An 18,469-nucleotide genomic window follows, 5' to 3' on the forward strand; every position below is an offset into this window, starting at 1 on the left:
CCCCCCCCGCCCCCCAGGGATGGAGACTCCCAGAGATGCATCCCTCGTTCAGAAAAAGCCGGGAGGGAACGAGGAGGGGGGAGGGGGGCATGGCTAGTGTTGGGTGTTTTATTTTGTATGCGTGCGTTGCGTTTTATTGCCGAGGGAAAACAGCCTCCCAAGGAGGGCTCGCTGCGTCGCACCTGATCTGTCTGCGCTCGGTTATTTCAGTCCCCAAGAGGAAGCGCCCAGTCCCGGACAACAGAGCTGTGAATGAGCCCACGCAGGGCGAGTGGAAAATGCCTTCCGGCGTTAGTTGGTGATTAGGACACCGTGCAAAGGCGTGGGACTCGCTCTGCCCAGAGCAGCCCGCCAGAGTTCCGCTCCCCAGCACCTTTACAAAGGAAGAAGAGACCAGCTCACACACGCTCTCCCCTTTGAATAAAGGCGGCCCTGCTGGGGGAAGGAAGGACTGTCAGCCCCGACTTGCTCCATTCCCCTGGGGATATGTGTCCTGCCCCCTTTCCATTGTTCGTTCCTCCTGCCATGTTGACCTGGATACCGAATGAACAATCATGTATGAACGATGCTTATTGGAATCTTGAAATAAGATCCCCATCTCCCCTGTTAAAAATCTTTCCATTCCCAGAAGTAGCCGGGATGGCGGTTTTTAGTCCAAACTACATACGCGAATGAGTTAATTTATCATTTTTTTTTTTTTTAAAAACCCATAACTTTTCCCCCCGGATAATTGGGGAAATGACCAAAACTTGGAAGTAAGGGGAAAGAGCATGACTTTTCAATGTCACACTGAGACATTGGTTAGCAGATTCACCCAGGGGCTGGTGAATTCTTTGGATGTTTGGCTTTGCTAATCACTATTGATTACATTCCAGCCACAGTGAAGTTACATGTTAACTTGCACATTTTGTTCAATATAACCAGAGGAAAAGATAACCACAATGTTTGTGGTTTTATTGCACTGTAGGAAGTTAACCAATTTTGCATCTAACCAAATCATTTTTCATCGAACCAAACTTACATTTTTTTTCTAAATGTCTGTACACACTCATCTCCTCAAAGTGCTCTTGGAACAAGCTTCCCTATCATACAGTTCTCTCCATTAATAAGTGAACAGAGCTCTGATGCCTGCCCATATTTGCATGAGAGTTGTGTTTTTGTTGTTGTTGTTGTAGTTGTTGTTTTTGTTGTTGTTACTCTGAGGTGAAGTCTCACTCTGTCGCCCGGGCTGGAGTGTAAGTGGCACATTCATGGTCACCCCAGCATCGACCTCCTGGGCTCCGGCGATCCTTCCGCCTCAGCCTTTCAAGTAGCTGGAACTTCAGGCGCACGCTACCCCGCTCGTCTCTCTGTTGTAGAGAGGAGATCTCACCAAGTTGCCGGGGCTGTTTTTTAATCCGCGGGCTCAGGCAATCCACTGGCCTCAGCCTTCCAAAGTTCTGGGATTACAGGCTGAGCCACCGAGCCCAGCGAGAGTTATGTTTTTAACTTTTTAAAGTTACACCTTGAAAAAACATTTTGAATTTTCAAAGAAAAAGTTCATTAAGATTCTTGGCAATTTTACTTTATTCTTTTCAAATATTTTTTAAATCAGCTAAATAAAAGTCTAGCATGAGATTAGACTTGAAATCATTCTATGGACTATAAAATAAGTTCAGAAATATGAATCCTTAAATGGTTACTATATGGTACATCCATGCTCCCAATCCATTTACTTTCTCATATGAGCTAGGTCTGGAGTGACAAACCTGGCTGCTTCACTGTCTTCATTATTTAGCCATCTCAAACTGAGATCAGTTCTTTGTTTCTTGAGACTGAAAAGTGATGTATCTAGCCTTTTTGGTTTCATATATTTAAAGGTTATCACTTTACAGAAACCCCTTGTAATCTTTGGTATAGTGCTAACTCCAAAGGTTTTTACATAAAGATCATACTTTTCTCATATAAATGTACCCAGTGATCCATTTGGAATGGAAAAGTATAATGCTTTTAACTTTGAAACAGGACGTGGACAAGCATATGAAATAATGTGGACTATTTGAAAATAAAATGAAATGACAAATGCACTCAATAAATGCAAGTATTCGATAATGTCCAAGGAAAGGATATGAGAAGTCTGTCTTAGCAACTTAATAACAGTAAGGACCAAAATTAAGTTTTATTTTATTTTTTTTTTTTTTTTTGAGTTGGAATCTGTCTGTCGCTCAGACTAGAGTACAGTATCATGCTCACGGCCACTCTAGTGTCAACCTACTGGGCTCTGGCGATCTTTCTGCCTCAGCCTTCTAAGTAGCCGGAACTACAGGCACGCACTACCACGCCCAGTTAGTTTTTGTTTTGTTTTGATTTGTTTTTTAAATTTTATTATAGAGACAAGGTCCTGCCAAGTTGCCCAGGTTGGTCTCAAATCCATGGGCTCAGGCAATCCACTAGCTTCGGTCTCCCAAAGTGCTGGGATTACAGGCTGAGCTACCAAGCCTGGCCCAAAATTAGGTTTTAGATAGTACTCAAATACAATGAAAAAATTGGCTGATGCAGCTGATTATAGTTAAAGACCAAAAACATACGGGGCAGGAGGAACCTGTTAATTAGCAGTATATATTTTTTTTTAATTTAAGTTTTAATTCCAAACTAATTCTATTAATATTTGTTTTCATCTTAAATCAGGTTTATAAATTGTCTTTATAAGTGACTTTTTGATGTTTTATACTATTTAACTTGGCATAGGACAATACTGAATATCACACGACATGTGGTTATTTTGGAGACCCTCTGCTTGACTAAACAACAACTCAAGGAGAGTTCAAAAAGAGAAGCAGAAAAATGAATGTGGAAGTGTGTGAAGATGTAAGTTCTAGACCAATGCTTCCCAAGTGGCACCAAAAAGCTAGTCTCCAGACAGTTTAGGAAAAATTGTTAAAAGTTGCAGGATCCGAAATAAGTTTTCAAAAGAAGGCATATTATAAATTCACAATGTACATCAGGTAGCAAAGAAAAGTATTTCATCTGTTTTTAACCAGTGTTCCTCAAACTCATTGAAGTCCAAAATATTTTTTGTTAACTATATCATCAATTAACATCATGTATAATAAGAATGCTGAGCAAAAAGAGCCCGAGTGTAACAGAAAAAAATGCAAAAGGGATTGATGTGTATAATTATTTATTGAACAAATGAATGCATGAACAAATGACTCTGTGTGCTTAACCCTATCCCATAGTCATGAATAAGACAGATATAGTCCCTGCCATCATAAAGTTTTTGGCATAAATATATAGTATGCATATATGTGTATGTAAATACATACGGTATATATTCTATGTACAACTCTTGTGCAATATCAAATAAGGAGAAAAGGAAGATGCTATATTTGAATATGATATTAATTCACTACATGTTAAAGGTTTTAACGTTTTATTTTTCTATTAGTGCTCTTAACACCCATATCTAAATTTCAGATTAAATGCCAATCGTTTTTTTATTGTAATTGGAAATTTTTTAATTTTAGTGTGTTTAAGATAGCTTTATGCAAAATATAAGGCCAAAGAAGTGTAGTGGTCAAGAAAGAAACTTCAGGAGCTGTCAAGGTTCAAAACCCACAGCTTACTAACCATTTCAACTTGAACAACCACTTTATGCCTCAATTTTCTCATCTCCAAAATGAAAATAATAATTACCTAATTTTATATACCTTACCCTGACTTGCACCCCGCATCTTTAAAATAAAAATTAAAAATATAATAATAATAATTACCTATTTGGGGGCTTCTTAATGACGATTAAATGTCATGCCTGACAAGCAACAATAAAAGCAAATGAATGATGACCACTATCATAGTTTTCATTGTTGTTATAATAAATAAGAACATATAAACAAAGTATGGAACAGGATGAACAACACTGCTGTGCTTGAGTAGTAGGCTTGCAGATGGTATTTTCTTTCTGCTTCCTATGATGGCACAGTGTTTACATAGCTTTTTTTTTTAAAGAACAATAAAATTTAAAACTTAGCTAAACATGGATGGACTGCTCTGGATGAAATTGGCTTCGTCCAGAATGGCTTTGTGTTCACTTTACAACTCTTCAACTTAAAATACTTGCACATCCCTGGAGGAACAGACAATTCTGAGAAATCACTTTCTGCAAGACGCTGGGGCAAGAAGCCAAAACCTTTACAATGCCAGGAAGTCAACAGAGGCCTGCTCTACAGGCCTGGACACAGTGACTTGGAGCTTCCTGCCAGTACCCTTGGGAATGACCAGGCTTCCTAGTGAAAGAGAGGACTCCTGCCTGAAAAGATAATTTTGCATTAAAACAACAAAAAACTCTCCCTGATTCTGTCTTCTTACCCTTGTCTTCACTAGCTGCAATACCTGACTCCACAACAAGGGTGCTCATTATCTGAGCGGTCAATATCTTAGTTCCTGAAGGTTCAAAGTTGCCTGGGGAAGCAAAATCATGAAGCCAAAAATACATTCTAGTGACAAACTGTTTCCGGATATTGGTCTCCATCCAAATATCCCTCCCTAATTCATGCTAATGTATATCAAGTCGGCATTTGTCTGGAAATCTCTCTTGGATTCATCTGACAGTAAAATGCAGATACAATGTAAATTGCTTATTAAGTGAATTTTAATTTTTGCAAAAGAGTCAGGATTTCTTGAAGTCAGTGGAAGTGATATTGTAGAACAGCTTGAATCACATTCAAAACCAGTGACAGGTAAAGTTTTGGCCATAGCAACTGAAAAAATTAAAAATTAGCAATGATGGTGATGTGTCAGTTCCAAAGAGAATGAGTCAATTATCAAAGGATTAAGAATGACACTTATAAAAATGTATAAAACCCTTATTCAATTTTGTAAATATTGTCTTTTTTTTTTAGCAGTGCAGTAAGTGTCAAATGTAAGGTGAATATGATCGTTTTAAACTGTTAAAAGTTTTCAGCTGGGCTTGGTGGCTCAGCCTGTAATCCCGCGCCTTTGGGAGGCTGAGGTGAGTGGATTGCCCAAGCCCACGGGTTCGAGACCCGCCTGCGCAGGCAAGACCTCATCTCTACAATAAATCAAAAACTTAGCCAGGCGTGGTAGCGCACGCCTGTAGTTCCAGCTAATTGGAAAGCTGAGGCGGAAGGATCGCCGGAGCCCAGCAGGTCGAGGAGTGGCCACTGCACTCTAGTCTGGGTGACAGAGTGAGACTCCAACTCAAAAAAAAAAAAGTTTTCAGAAAAAGTATATATAACCCCTCCAGTGGGTAAAATTTAGTCTTAATTATGTCTAGAAGTTAGCTCACTATTTCAATTATACCCAGAATATAAAATTAGAATATTTTTTATAGCTTCTTTAATGCTTGCCATGGCCTATCAGACTATCAAGTTCTGGAGACTGAACTTATCTCCAACATGCTGACCTCTTTGCTGTTATAACAGGTGCCCTTGGTCCTGCCTAGACCCTTTGTACTTGCTATTCTCTTTGCTAGGAACCACTCCTAATATGCATGAATGTGCTTCCTCAAGGAGACCTTCCCTGACCACCACTCCTAAATTAGTTTTTCCTATCATTCTATTCTGCTTTATTTACTTCATAGGATCTGTTGCTACCTTATATTTGATAGTTATTGTCTATTTGCTTGATCATTTCCCCCCTCCACTATAACGTGAGCTCTTTGAGAACAAGAACTTTGGGGCCTTAATCTTGACTGTATCCCCAGGGCCAAAAATAGTGCCTACCATGGTAGCTACCCAATAAATATTTGTGGAATAAAATTAATAAGTGAATATTTCATTTTATTTTTCCAAGATTGTGCTCCATTCACCTTTTGTTTGTTTCTATTTATACTTGATCCAGTACTGCACAAGATGCCAAAGGGATTCTAAGTAATGTCTTGTGAAAATCTACTGAAGGGATTGGGCTTATTTGCCTAGGAGTTGGGGTAGATTAATTGTGAGGACCATTCAAGTCATGGGTGGAGGTAACAAGAGGCAGGGGAAGACTCAAGTGAAATTTTTTTTTCTATTTTATTGAAATGCTAGCTCCTATTTAAGTGACTCACTTTAAGTGAGTTTTCTCCAAGACAAGTTATCTTCAGGTAATGAGGCTTTTCTGTATCAGACATTCATTCCTTTGCTTTTCAGGGATAACAAATAGATTTCCTGTTGTTATGCCAACCTGATTGATAGCACTGTATGCCCAGAACGTTGTTTGTTTCTGAGGTGTGGTCCCAATTCAGCCAGAAAGGGCACTAGAATTGACTGCTCAGCAATGCCCTTATCATTATAAGCAGAATCTGGGCATGGTGGTGGAATTATCAACCTAGAACACCCTATTAAAAGAAAAATTTTCTTGAGAAAAGCACGTTTTACTATTCATACCTTAGCTTAAATTGATTTTCGGGTAACCAAGTACATCCTTGTTATCAATGTGATTCTTAGGAACCTCAGGTGTTATCTTGTCTAGTTCTTCTTTAAATACCTAAACTTCCGGGACGATCTTTAGCTGCTGCTTGAAAACTTCAGAGGCCAGAAATTCACACTTTGCAAAGCTCCTTTATTGGATCCTCTATATCTCGGGGGAAAAAAACTTCTACTTGAGTCTTCCCCTGCCTTTTGTTACTTCCACCCATGACTTGAATGCTCCTCACAATTAATCTACCCCAACTCCCAGGCAAATGGCCCCAATTCCTTCAGCAGCTTCTTACATGGCATTACTTAGAATCCCTTTGGCATCTTGTGCAGCACTGGATCAAGTGTGACCGTGTCTTCTTGACGTGCAGCTTCTACACTGGACTGTTACTCCAGCTGTGGTCTGTCCGGTGAAGAGTAGAATGGGATTTGTGCCCCTCCTTCTTGACATTGTGCTCTTACCTGTGGCCTAAGATCATTGTGGTTTTGGTTGTAGTTTTGGTATGTACATCATATCACAAAATCAGATGATCGGAGTTAACTGACACTCCAGAGCGACATCTGTGGCATTCAAAGGACAGCAACTGGTTTGTTGAGCCTAAGTATCAACTTTGCATGTATTTCTATGAAATTCTATGTTGTTTGAGCTGGCACTTTATATTATTAAATCCAGCCTTTCATATCTTTTAGAAAACATGTTTTAGTGAAAATCATATCATCTGGATCTTCCAGTTTCATATAATCAGAACTCTGTGGATAACAGTCCTCCTCCAAAAATCTGGCATATAATAAATACACTCTTATTCAATTCATGATGTTTTCTCACTTAAATAACCTAGGAAAATCATTAACTGATTATTTAATATATTAAAATTTAGAACATTTGAAATTATTTTACTTTTGAGGTAACAGGAGGGAAAAGAAGTGATAAGGAAAGAGGCTTAGACCCAATGTTTGAGGTGCTGCTAAAGTAAAAAGCAGCAAAATGGAGGCCCCAGGGTTACAGGTGGCATCGTGAAGGCACAAATTGATGCCTAGTAGGAGTGGCACTTCTACCCTCTTTAGCAGCCCTTCCTCCCAGCAAAGTGGTAATGGTTGAAACTCTGATCTAACACAGGTAGCAACCTTATGAGTCATGTGTTGAGGGACAGTCTTCCCTGGGCACGCATAAGTCAGGACAAAACGTCTGGGACCCACTCAGCAAAACCTTCCCTGGGCTCTGAAGGAGAAAGTGTATTTTCTCCCCCAAATTCCACCTATACCTTCAAAGAGAAGTCTCTAAGTGTTTCTTTCTCCTTTGATGTTTCCATTGAACTACTCCTCTGGTCTATTTTTTAAAATCTTGATAGTATTTTCTTTCTTTTCACATGCTATCTGAGCTTTGGCCCAAGCAAATCTCCGATATTTTTACTGGTAATCTCCTTACATAAATGCCTTTGTTTACTTATGACATGATAATCTGCATCTCTTTACAATTCGCAACCCACGGACATTATTCCAGTTATCTATCGTATTAATGGCTAAAAACAACCATTTCACTTTGCCCATGATTTTGAGGATGAAGAATTCCATGAGAGTTCAACTAGGTGGTTCATCACTGATCCATGCATTATAGTAGGGCAGGTGGGACTGGAGGACCACCTTCAAGATGTCCCAAGAGGTAATAGGTGGGAAAAGAAGCAATAAGAAAAAGGGCTTAGACCCAATATTCGCTCACGTGGCCAATGACCCAGCGCTCTTTGACCTCTTTCTCCATGTGATGTCTCATCCTTCAGGGCCTCTCCATGTGCCTTGAACTTCTCACAGCATCACAGTTTTAGGGTAATCTACCTTCTTACATAGCAGCTAACATCCAAGAAACCAAGGCAGAAGCTGCCACTCTACTCAAAGACTTGACCTACCACTGATGTATTATCACTCTAACATATTCTATTGGTCAAAACAGATACATGTCAGTCCCAATTCCAGGGCAGGAAAATAGGCCCTACTTCTTGATGAGAGCTGTATAAAAGAATTCATGACTATCTGTAATCTTCCACAGACATTTACAATTATGTATCTAGGAATATTATTGTTGGCTTCCTTATTCTTAGGATCATGACAGCAAATGGCCATACTTTTCATTTCAGTGGACCATTAACCGATAATATTTATGGACACGTATTGCTTAACAATGGGAATAAGTTCAGAGAAATACATTGTTAAGCAATTTTGTCATTTTGTGAATGAATATCATAGAACGTACTCATATAAAACTACATGGTGCAGCCTACTACATACCAAGGCTATATGGGATAGCCTACAAACCTGTATAGCATATTACCATACTGAATACTGTTGGCAATTGCAACACAATGGTAAGTATTTGTAGATCTAAACACAGAAAAGATACAGTAAAAATACAATATAAAAGATAAAAAATCAGCTACCCATCATACTGAAAAATCACTCAAAGTCAAACTTTGCTAAAGTTGGGTCAGGAATATACCTATAGAGAACACTCACCATAAACAAAGCTGCAAGACTGAAAGCTTCTCTGAGTGCGTCAGTGAATGAGTGGTGTAGATTTTATCAACACTGTATATTAAGGTTGTAGTACTTTTTATTTTAAAATCTATTTTATTTCTTTAATAATAGATTAACCTTAGCTTACTGTAACTTTTTTACTTTGTAGACTTCTTAATTTTGTAAAGCTTTGGGGGTTTTTTGTAATAACATTCCACTTAAAACACAAACACATCGTATAACTGTACACAAATATTTTCATTTTTGTATTCCTACTCTATAAGCTTTTTTCTATCTTTAAAATATTTAGTGTTATTCTGCTTTTTAAATTTCTTTTGTTAAAAACTAAAGAACAAACACATGCGTTAGCCTAAGCCTACACAAGTTCAGAATAATCGGTATTCCTACCTTCCACCTCCACACCGTGTCCCTCTGGAAGGTCTGCAGAAGCAGTAACATGCATGGAGCTCTCATCTCCTATGAAAACAATGCCTTCCTGTGGAATACCTTCTGAAGGACCTAAATGAGACTGTTTTACAATTAACTTTACTTTTTATAATTAGAAAGAGTACGCTCTAAAATGATGCTAAAAAGTATAGTAAAGATGAAGTGATTTATTATCAAGTATTATGAGCTATACATAATTGTATATGCTGTACTCTTATATGACTGGCAGTGCAATTGGTTTGTCTATGCCAACATCACTCCAAACACATGAGTGATATATTTCCCTATTATGTCATTAGGTGATAGGATTTTTTTCAGCTCCATTGTAATCTTATGGGACCACCATCGTATCTGTGGTCTGCCATTGACTAAAACATCAATATGTAGCACATAATTGTGCATATATATGTATGCACAGATGGATAGGTGGATGGAAGAAGTTGCTATTAAGAGGCAAAATTTCTGGTATTAAAGAGGCAAAATTTCTGGTATTCCCAGGGATCAAAAAGTCTGGCTACTTAAGGTAGTCAATTCAAGCAGCAGCCCTTGACAGTGCTGCTTCCACACCCTGGCTTGCTATGATTAGCTGTAAGGTGTATTGCAATTTGTAAGTCATTGGTCAAATATTGACATTTGTGAATAATTCACTTTCTAAATAATAAGTTAGAGAAGATCCATGCTTTCCTCTACAATAGCATCACTCTCCTTCACACACATTCCTAACTGCATTCTTCAGGGATATTAAGGGTGGAGTTGCTGCAGCTCTTCCACTGGGAACTGCTCATAACTCTGGCACACTGATGGGAAAGTTCCACCCCAGTCATCATCCATCTTGTACTACTTGAAAAAAAATAAAAAAAGATGAAGAACTCATGGCTTAGATCATGTTGCCAATGAAGCCAGTATTAGCTAGCTAGATAAAAAACTGGATAAAATCCAAATATGAAGCAATTCTGAAGTTTGTTTTGCTTGGTAGCAATAGAGAAAAATCTTCTAGTCTTGTCCTCCCTTCTGTCCTCTGCTTTTCTCTCCCCTTCCCCGAGCTCTTTTCCTAGTGGGTTCACAAATGTGGGCTGCAAGACTTAGTAAAATCTATCAGCTACCCATCATACTGAAAAATCACTCAAAGTCAAACTTTGCTAAGTTTGGGTCAGGAATACCGTTTCCTAATACTGAAAACAGCAGATGTATTTATATTTCCAAAAGCATAATGTCTCATGCCAAAACTATTTCTAATGACTAAGTGCATATTAGTGTAAAATAAAATGTGCCCTTATCACCTCCTTGAGACAATGAGTTGGCTCTGTCTCCCATAGACCTTGTGCTTGTTACTTTTAGGTGATTTACAAATATCCAGAGAAAGTGACATTCCCTTGGGTCCCCGGAGCAGTCAGTGTTGCTGCATTTCTATATTTGGCATCAATGCCTCAGTGCAGGATTCATCTCAGATCACTGCTGGGCCTGTTGTCACTGGGCTTGACTTTGCACAGAAACCAACTAACTTCTTCTTAATGATCCTTTAGAGAGTCATTAAAAAATTCATGTGCGATGTTGTGACTTTCAACTACATAGTAAATATCAGGTCCTAGACAAGTAAGGCATGAATTACTGCCACAAAATTGATCAGAAACAATCAAACTAGCAGGCAAAAATAGAATATTCAGAATCAATATATAACTATACATAAATTTTCAAATGTGTGTCACTCATTAGAGATACTTTTCATCTAATAAATAAAATGCTAAAAGCTTGGAAAGCAGCATAAGAAAAAATTAAATTCTGGGGCCTCAGTTGTACCATTAACATTCTTAATCTTGCATGGTGAGTGGACAAACTTTTCTAGATATTAATATTCTAAAATATGAGGCAACTTGGTCATCTTTGATGACTTGGACAGCTTTAAAATTCTGGAATTCTCGGGGAAATGTAAAAATGAAATCTTATAGCCCATTTGGAGATGGAAGAGAAGAAGGAGGGAGGGAGGGAAGAAGATAAAAGAAAAACTGTATACATATGGGGAGAAAAAACTTTGAAGTTAAAATTATCTCTAGGTAATGACAATATCTACATCATAAATGACTTAATGAGAGTGGTAAAGGACTGGCCAATGATTAAGAATTAAATTTATTGGTTATTATACTTTTTAAATTTAATTTTTATATTTTTTGAGTAGGAGTCTCACTCTGTCACCCAGGCTGGAGTGCAGTGGCACGCTCACGGCCACCCCAGTGTCAACCTGCCGGGCTCCAGCGATCCTTCTGCCTCAGCCTTCCAAGTAGCCAGAACTACCGGCACACGCTACCACGCCCAGCTAGCTAATTTCTTGATGTACTGTAGAGGCGAGGTCTCGTCAGATTGCCCGGGCTCGTCTCCAACCCGCAGGTTCAGGCAGCCCACTTGCCTTGGCCTCCCAAAGTGCTGAGATAACAGACTGAGACACCGAGCCCAGCCGCTTGGCTCATTATGAATTATGTTTTAACTTGTGGGTTCTACTTAGGACTTTCTATGAAGCCTCCGTAACCCAATCAAAAACTTGTTTTTGGAAATAGAATGGGACTATTTCAGTACTGTTTGCCTCAGTTTTCCACTGAGTGACTAGAATTTCTGCATCATTATAGATAAATTGCTCATGTGGGCTAGTCTGACTACTCATGACTCTACATCCATGAAGTTGTTTCTATGGGAGGAAATTGAAGGGACAAAGATGGCATCTCTCTTCACTGAAAGTATGTAAGTAGAGGCGGAGGAGTGGAAGAGTTAGGACACTACTGAGGTCAGGGAGAAGGCTCAGAAGAAGAAAACTAAAGCTGAGAAGTATCAAAGAACACGAGGAAAGAAGTGGCAGGCAAAGTATGTGTGGAGATTAAGAAGCAATAGGGGTATGTGGATTTCCAAAGACTCTCCAAACTACTTGACTTCAATGCTGTTTTCCACAATAAAGATCCCCTTGATTTACCATTCATCATCCATTTTCCTACCATCATGAGAAATAACACAGTGAAAAAGGATTCACTTCATACTCTCTGACGTGTAGAATGAACACTGCCCACTGGTTGATAACATGTGCTCCTTAGAATGGCATTGTAGACTGGGGTCTGCCTTGTACCATTCATGAGTGGGTAGGGAGGTTTTATTGTGCTGTATATTATTGAGAATTAGGTTAGGAGTTTCGTGTTCACATCCTTAAGTTGAGGGAGACCACGTCATAGGCCATAGGAAGCTGATGCCAGGACTGCATTTTGTAATCCACTTATCACATTGTCTCAAGCTCTCATCACTCACTCAACAGTGCCTTTCTTTGGCCTCCAGCCCACTAGATTTTAACTCAAGAATTTTTAGCCTAAAGACAACTTAACCAGCGTACATTAAAAAATGGAGACTGGTATGAGAAACCCCCATATGCCTAGCACCTAGATTCGACAATTATCAGCATTTAGTCATTCTGCTTTTATTGATAAGACAAAGCTAAGTGTATTCTTATCTGATAAGGCAGGATACTCTCATGCCAGAGTTTTAATAACCTCTTGAAGTGAGGTTGACAAATTTAAGATATACATGAGGTTTTGCAGTCTGTTTTAAAGTGGATCTTTCAATGGGAGACAGCATGATTAGAATTAAGTAAGGATGAAGATAAAATAATTTATGATTTGTGGACACAAGATGAGAATTATTAAGATGAAGATTTTTGAGGTAAAATGTTCAAAAAATCTGAGGGTGTTAAGAGTGACTTGGTTCTATCTATTGAAGAGTTTAATAGTTTGATGTTCATTTAAATGACTTTTATGAGAAGTCCCTGGAACAAAAAATACATTTATTTATAATGTTTATCTTCCTAGACAAAAGTACTCTGGAATAGTGAAACCAAAATGAAGAAGACAGTGGGTCAGTAAAGTTATATTAGAGATGCAGCCAAATAGTAAAGTCCTGTTAATGTATACATTAAGTACATTGAGTACATTGGGTGTATGTGGTTTGGATTCTCAGTGTCATCTGGCCCCCACTCACATTTACTGTCATTATTTTCTTTTTTTTTTTTTTTGCCAACATTATTTTCTAAAGCATGTTAACTTATTTCTAGTTTTCTAAAGTTGCCAATAGTATTCAGTTCATAGCCACACACTGTAATTAGGTAAAATCTCTAGTAACCAGAAGTATCATACATTGATTTTTAAAAAATATTTTCAGTTGTTCTGATCTTAGCTTTACAGGAAAGCCAAGGAAATAACTCTCGTGCTAAAAATTCACTGTCACACTCTGGGACAAAAAATGCTGAGGACTATTCAGACTCTGAAAGAGCTCTAAACAGAAATCATCGCCTTATTAGGCAAACAGCCAGTCTAAGCCATGATAACAGAAACAGAGAGAATCAGCAAGTACAAGTTCAATGTGGGCTTTGTGGGGAACATGCCTGGTAGAAATCAGCTGCTTTTTAGTAAATTAAGCCATTCTTCTAAAGGAAAAAACTGCCTCAAAGGAAACGTACCATGGCTTTTGACATCTACTCTTTTGAGGTTCTGGTAAAAATATCAGCGTATTCAGGCCACAAACATTAATTGAGATGTTTTAAATGCAGGACAAGGAGGGACTGTGCAGAAGGAAAAAGTATAGGCTTTTGAGAAAAGCCTGTTTTGGTGAAGACAGCACCTGGGTGAGAATCTTGAAAAAATTACTTAGCATCTAATTCTTAATGTCTCTAAGTGTCAAAATCTTCTATATACAATCATGCAAGTCTTTAAGGACAGGAAGAAGTAATGTACATATATGTCCTGGCGTCTAGAATGTATTATTGTCTCAACTGTAATCTCTGACCTTGAGGGGGTGATCAAAGGTCAAGAGTAGGAGGGAAAAACAGCAGATTGTCTTGGGATCTGATCATCTAGGGTCCACAATGCTATGTTTGATATATTCTGTGCATTGGTGAATATTTCTGAGTGGGATTTTAGAATGATTAGAGCTATGCTTCAGGAGTATGACTTTGACAGCCAGTGTCACCCTTAGACTCACAAAAGGGAGCTCCATGCTGGGCCCCAGACCTTAAAGAACTATCTGCAAACGCATGGTGACACCATCTTTCAGGACCCCAACTCAGCAGTGGCTGAGCATGACCCACTGATTCCATCTCAGGGAGGCACGCTTCCTCATCCTTGCCATATATGCTTGAGGAGAAGGGTGACTGTGTCCAAATGCCCTGGTGGTTTGTGTGTTTTTCCACACACACTGCTCCAGAGAGCTGGGGGAATTTGAATGATAGAATAGCTTGAGTAAGAGAAAAGACAAATTAGTTAACTTGTCAATCCTCCTTCTCAGAGAGTGTGAATGCACCAGGCTCTTGCATAATGAAGTATCTCCCAGGAGTGCTGAATCTCCATTTTGCCTCTCTTCTTTTCTATTCGTAGTTCTGGAAGCACTCACAAATTAGTGAGGCATTGGCAACTGAGGAATATTTTACAATATGAAACAATTCATATAACTCTAAAATATGTATTAAGTTGAACCATTTAAAACTGTCTTTTTTTTTGTAGGTCAACTGCATGGCTCAAACACATACACACACACATGCACACACACTCCTATGTCAAAAGACATAATATGCATGAAAGCATGATGACAATTCTTTATATTCCCATATAGATCTAAAATTACTTCAAGTCTGTAATCCCAGCACTTTGGGAGGCTGAGGCAAGAGGATTGCCTGAGTCCAGGGGTTTGAATCCAGCCTGGGCAACATGGCAAAACCTCGTCTCTACAATCAATAAAAAAAATTAGCAGGGCGTGGTAGTGCACACCTATAGTTCCAGTTACTTGGAAGACTGAGAGGAAGGATTGCCTGAGTCCAGCGGGTTGAAGCTGCAATGGCTGTGAGCATACCACTGCACTCTAGCCTGGGCAACAGAGTGAGACTCTGACTCAAAAAATAAAAATAAAAATAAATTAAAAAGAGAGAGAGAAAAAAAAAGAGTTGGCAAAATTGAGAAATCTGTGTTACAGATTTGTATAATGAAATTAAAGTATTTTGTAATAGTTTCTGTGATCACATTTTACCATATGCAATCCTATATAATATTTAAACACAGTATGTAAATTCATGACTTTGCTATAATATGTAAAATTCATAATTACTTCTAAATTGAAAGACTGATTTAAGAAGTATTTAACAATCTCTGTGGGTATTGTTTTAAGAGAATGAGGTTTCTCTGAAGTGAAATTAATTGTTTTAAAGTACTAAAAACAGCCAGGCTCGGTGGCTCAGCCTGTAATCCCGTGCCTTTGGGAGGCTGAGGTGAGTGGATTGCCTGAGCCTGCAGGTTCGAGACCCGCCTGGGCAACTTGGCAAGACCTCATCTCTACAATAAATAAAAAATGAGCCGGTGTGGTAGCACGCGCCTGTAGTTTCAGCTACTTGGAAGGCTGAGGCGGAAGAATCGCTGGAGCCCAGCAGGTCGAGGTTGCAGTGGCCGCTCCAGTCTGGCGACAGTGAGACTCCAACTCAAAAATAAATAAATAAATAAATAAAAGTACTAAAAACTATAATACATCACAAAGAGTGGCATTGCTAAGAATAGACCACACATCTGAAAATCTTGGTTGTAATAACATAATTATTCATTTTCTAAAATAAAAGCAAGAAATGTAAATTTTATAGGATAACATAAAATAATGTATAAATTACATAGGTTTTTTTTTAATACTTGTGCAAACATTACTATCCTCTTCAAAGAAAGACCATATATGTGCAAAAGTAAATTCAGTCATCTTTGACATTTTTCCCATCTTAATTTCATTAAAACTATAGCTTAAAAGCTATCTTGATCTGTTATTATGAAGATATATTTGCTACAGAAGGAGGATAGAATAGATTTAACTTAACATTTTGCTAACTTGCTTGATAACTTTTAAATATCTGTACCCTTGCCCCAGGCCTCTCAAGTGTTAGGGGTAGGCCTGTTTCCGACAATATCTTCATTTATTAATCAGTTAGTCATTGACACCTATGATATAGCAAGTAAATTGGAGAGAATAAATATTTAAAGGTGATTAGATCCCGAAGAGGCTTCTGTAAGAGACAAGAAGAGTACCAAAGTTTATCTGTACGATGACCACTTATGTACCTAACCCTGAATTGTGCCCCACATATTTAAAATTAAATTAAATTAAAATTTTTTTAAAAGAGTCTTTAGCTCAAAAAGCCGCAGATGCCAGGCAGGTGTGATAAACAAGTATAGCCAACAGGGAGGAAGTTAATAGAAAGTGGTAGCAACTGCAATAAACTGGACAGAGTTCGTGCTGTGTCTAATGAGGACGTTTGTGCTCAGGACCAGCCCATTGTTGCCATGTGGGAATATGGGGCAAGGTTTGCCAGACTTGTGCTTTAAAAAAAAAATAAACTAGAAATATGTATATTTTTGTATAAAATCTCTCAGTCTGAAATAAAAATTTTAAACTATGTGAAATGAACAAAATGTATATATGGGATACCACTTTGCAATCTCTATTAACTACCACTTTTCAGTCTTGACTCTACATTAAATTGACAAGGATGTGAATGAACTCTTGCCTTGTACTCTAGCCATTTCTTATATGCTCTCCTCACTATCTGTTGTCTTCTTTCCCTTCCCCACCTGCTTCCCCTCCGTTGCCTTTACTTCCCTTGTTCTTCCTCCTTCTCCTCTTCTTCCTCTTCCTCCTCTCCTACTTCTCCTCTCACCTCCTCTTGTCTTATCTCCTCTCCCCTCCTTTCCTCCCCTCCTCTCCAATTTGGCTTTCTCTGTTTTTCTATTGTGAAATATAGCTGCCACACACACACTGTCATTTCAGCCCCAATTAGAAACTAACTCGTCGATATTACTGGTTGATGAACAATAGGTTTCCTCCATGGCCTTGGTTGACAGCTGAAGTCTTCAAGTAGATAACTGTTTTGAGGCCTGAGTGGTGGCTGGAACTTGGTCTCAGCAGGGAAGACAGGCTTCTTGTAGAGAGAAGTGCGAGGTGGTTATTTTGTAGGGGCCAGGCCTAAGTGTAGCAGACTGAGAGATAGGAGGTTGAACTGAAGTTGCCGAACTGAGTCGGGTTTCGTTGGTTGAAATTGACTGAGTTGGTCTGGCAGGACCCATTGAAGTTGTGTGGGTAGGAGCTGGTTGGGATGGACTGTCTGCAGTAGGCTGAGCCGAGTTAGGAGTAATGGGCCTGGCAGAATAAGGCACAGCAGGCCTACGTGTGGCCAGAGACTGCAGCCGTAAAAAGGCCGCCAAATAAACCTCTTAGGGGAAAGTGCAGTTTTTTGTTCAGAGGGAAAATGATATGGAAATTTCTCAATACTATGGCTACAGAATGTAGATGTTGTGAAGATTGTTGGTATACTTTTTGTTACCACCTAATTTTCTACATATATATAGATACAATTTCTCAATTTAAGTATATTTTAAAAGTTAATGAATCTAAAATAGAATGTAAAAGAACTGTTCAATTTACGACTAATAAAGATTTTCTGAGTTTTGGAGAAAAAAAAAAAGAAACTAGTCAAAGAGAAAGTCTCCCTACAGGATTTCCTAGAATATGCGATTTGGGCACAAAAGGTTTCCCCTCAGGATGATGGCAAGAAGACTGATCCAAGATTAAACTGTCTTGAACAGGTATATAAGGACAAAAATAATCAAGGAATTTGTTGTACCTAAATAACCTAAATTTTCCTATTTCTGGAGTTTACTATTTTATGCACAAAGTTTCCAAACTTCTCTACCTCACACACGTTCACATTGGAATAACAAAAACCAACTTGGGATTATAATAATTAATCACTCATGTGTATAAACTGTATTGTATAACCTAACTATAATTGTTGCATACACTCAGATGTATATCTGATGATAATTATCTGAGAAGATTTATTCTCTATGTCTATACTTGGCAAAATTGAGTACATTTAGGGCTAGATTCGGTGTTTTAACACATCTACACCCACACAAAGGCAACGGGATAGAAAGTAACTGGGGCAAGCAGAAAAGAGTGCTAAGATAATCATCACAAAGAACCCAGCAAGAGGATAGGATTGCATTTTGATTTATGTTCTAACAATTGATCTTTCCAAATCTACCTCCCCAATTTTTTATCCAAAATCTTCATTT

The sequence above is a fragment of the Carlito syrichta genome, unplaced genomic scaffold, assembly GCF_000164805.1.
Source record: "Carlito syrichta isolate Samal-C Ts95f unplaced genomic scaffold, Tarsius_syrichta-2.0.1 Scaffold125952, whole genome shotgun sequence".
Classification (NCBI taxonomy): domain Eukaryota; kingdom Metazoa; phylum Chordata; class Mammalia; order Primates; family Tarsiidae; genus Carlito; species Carlito syrichta.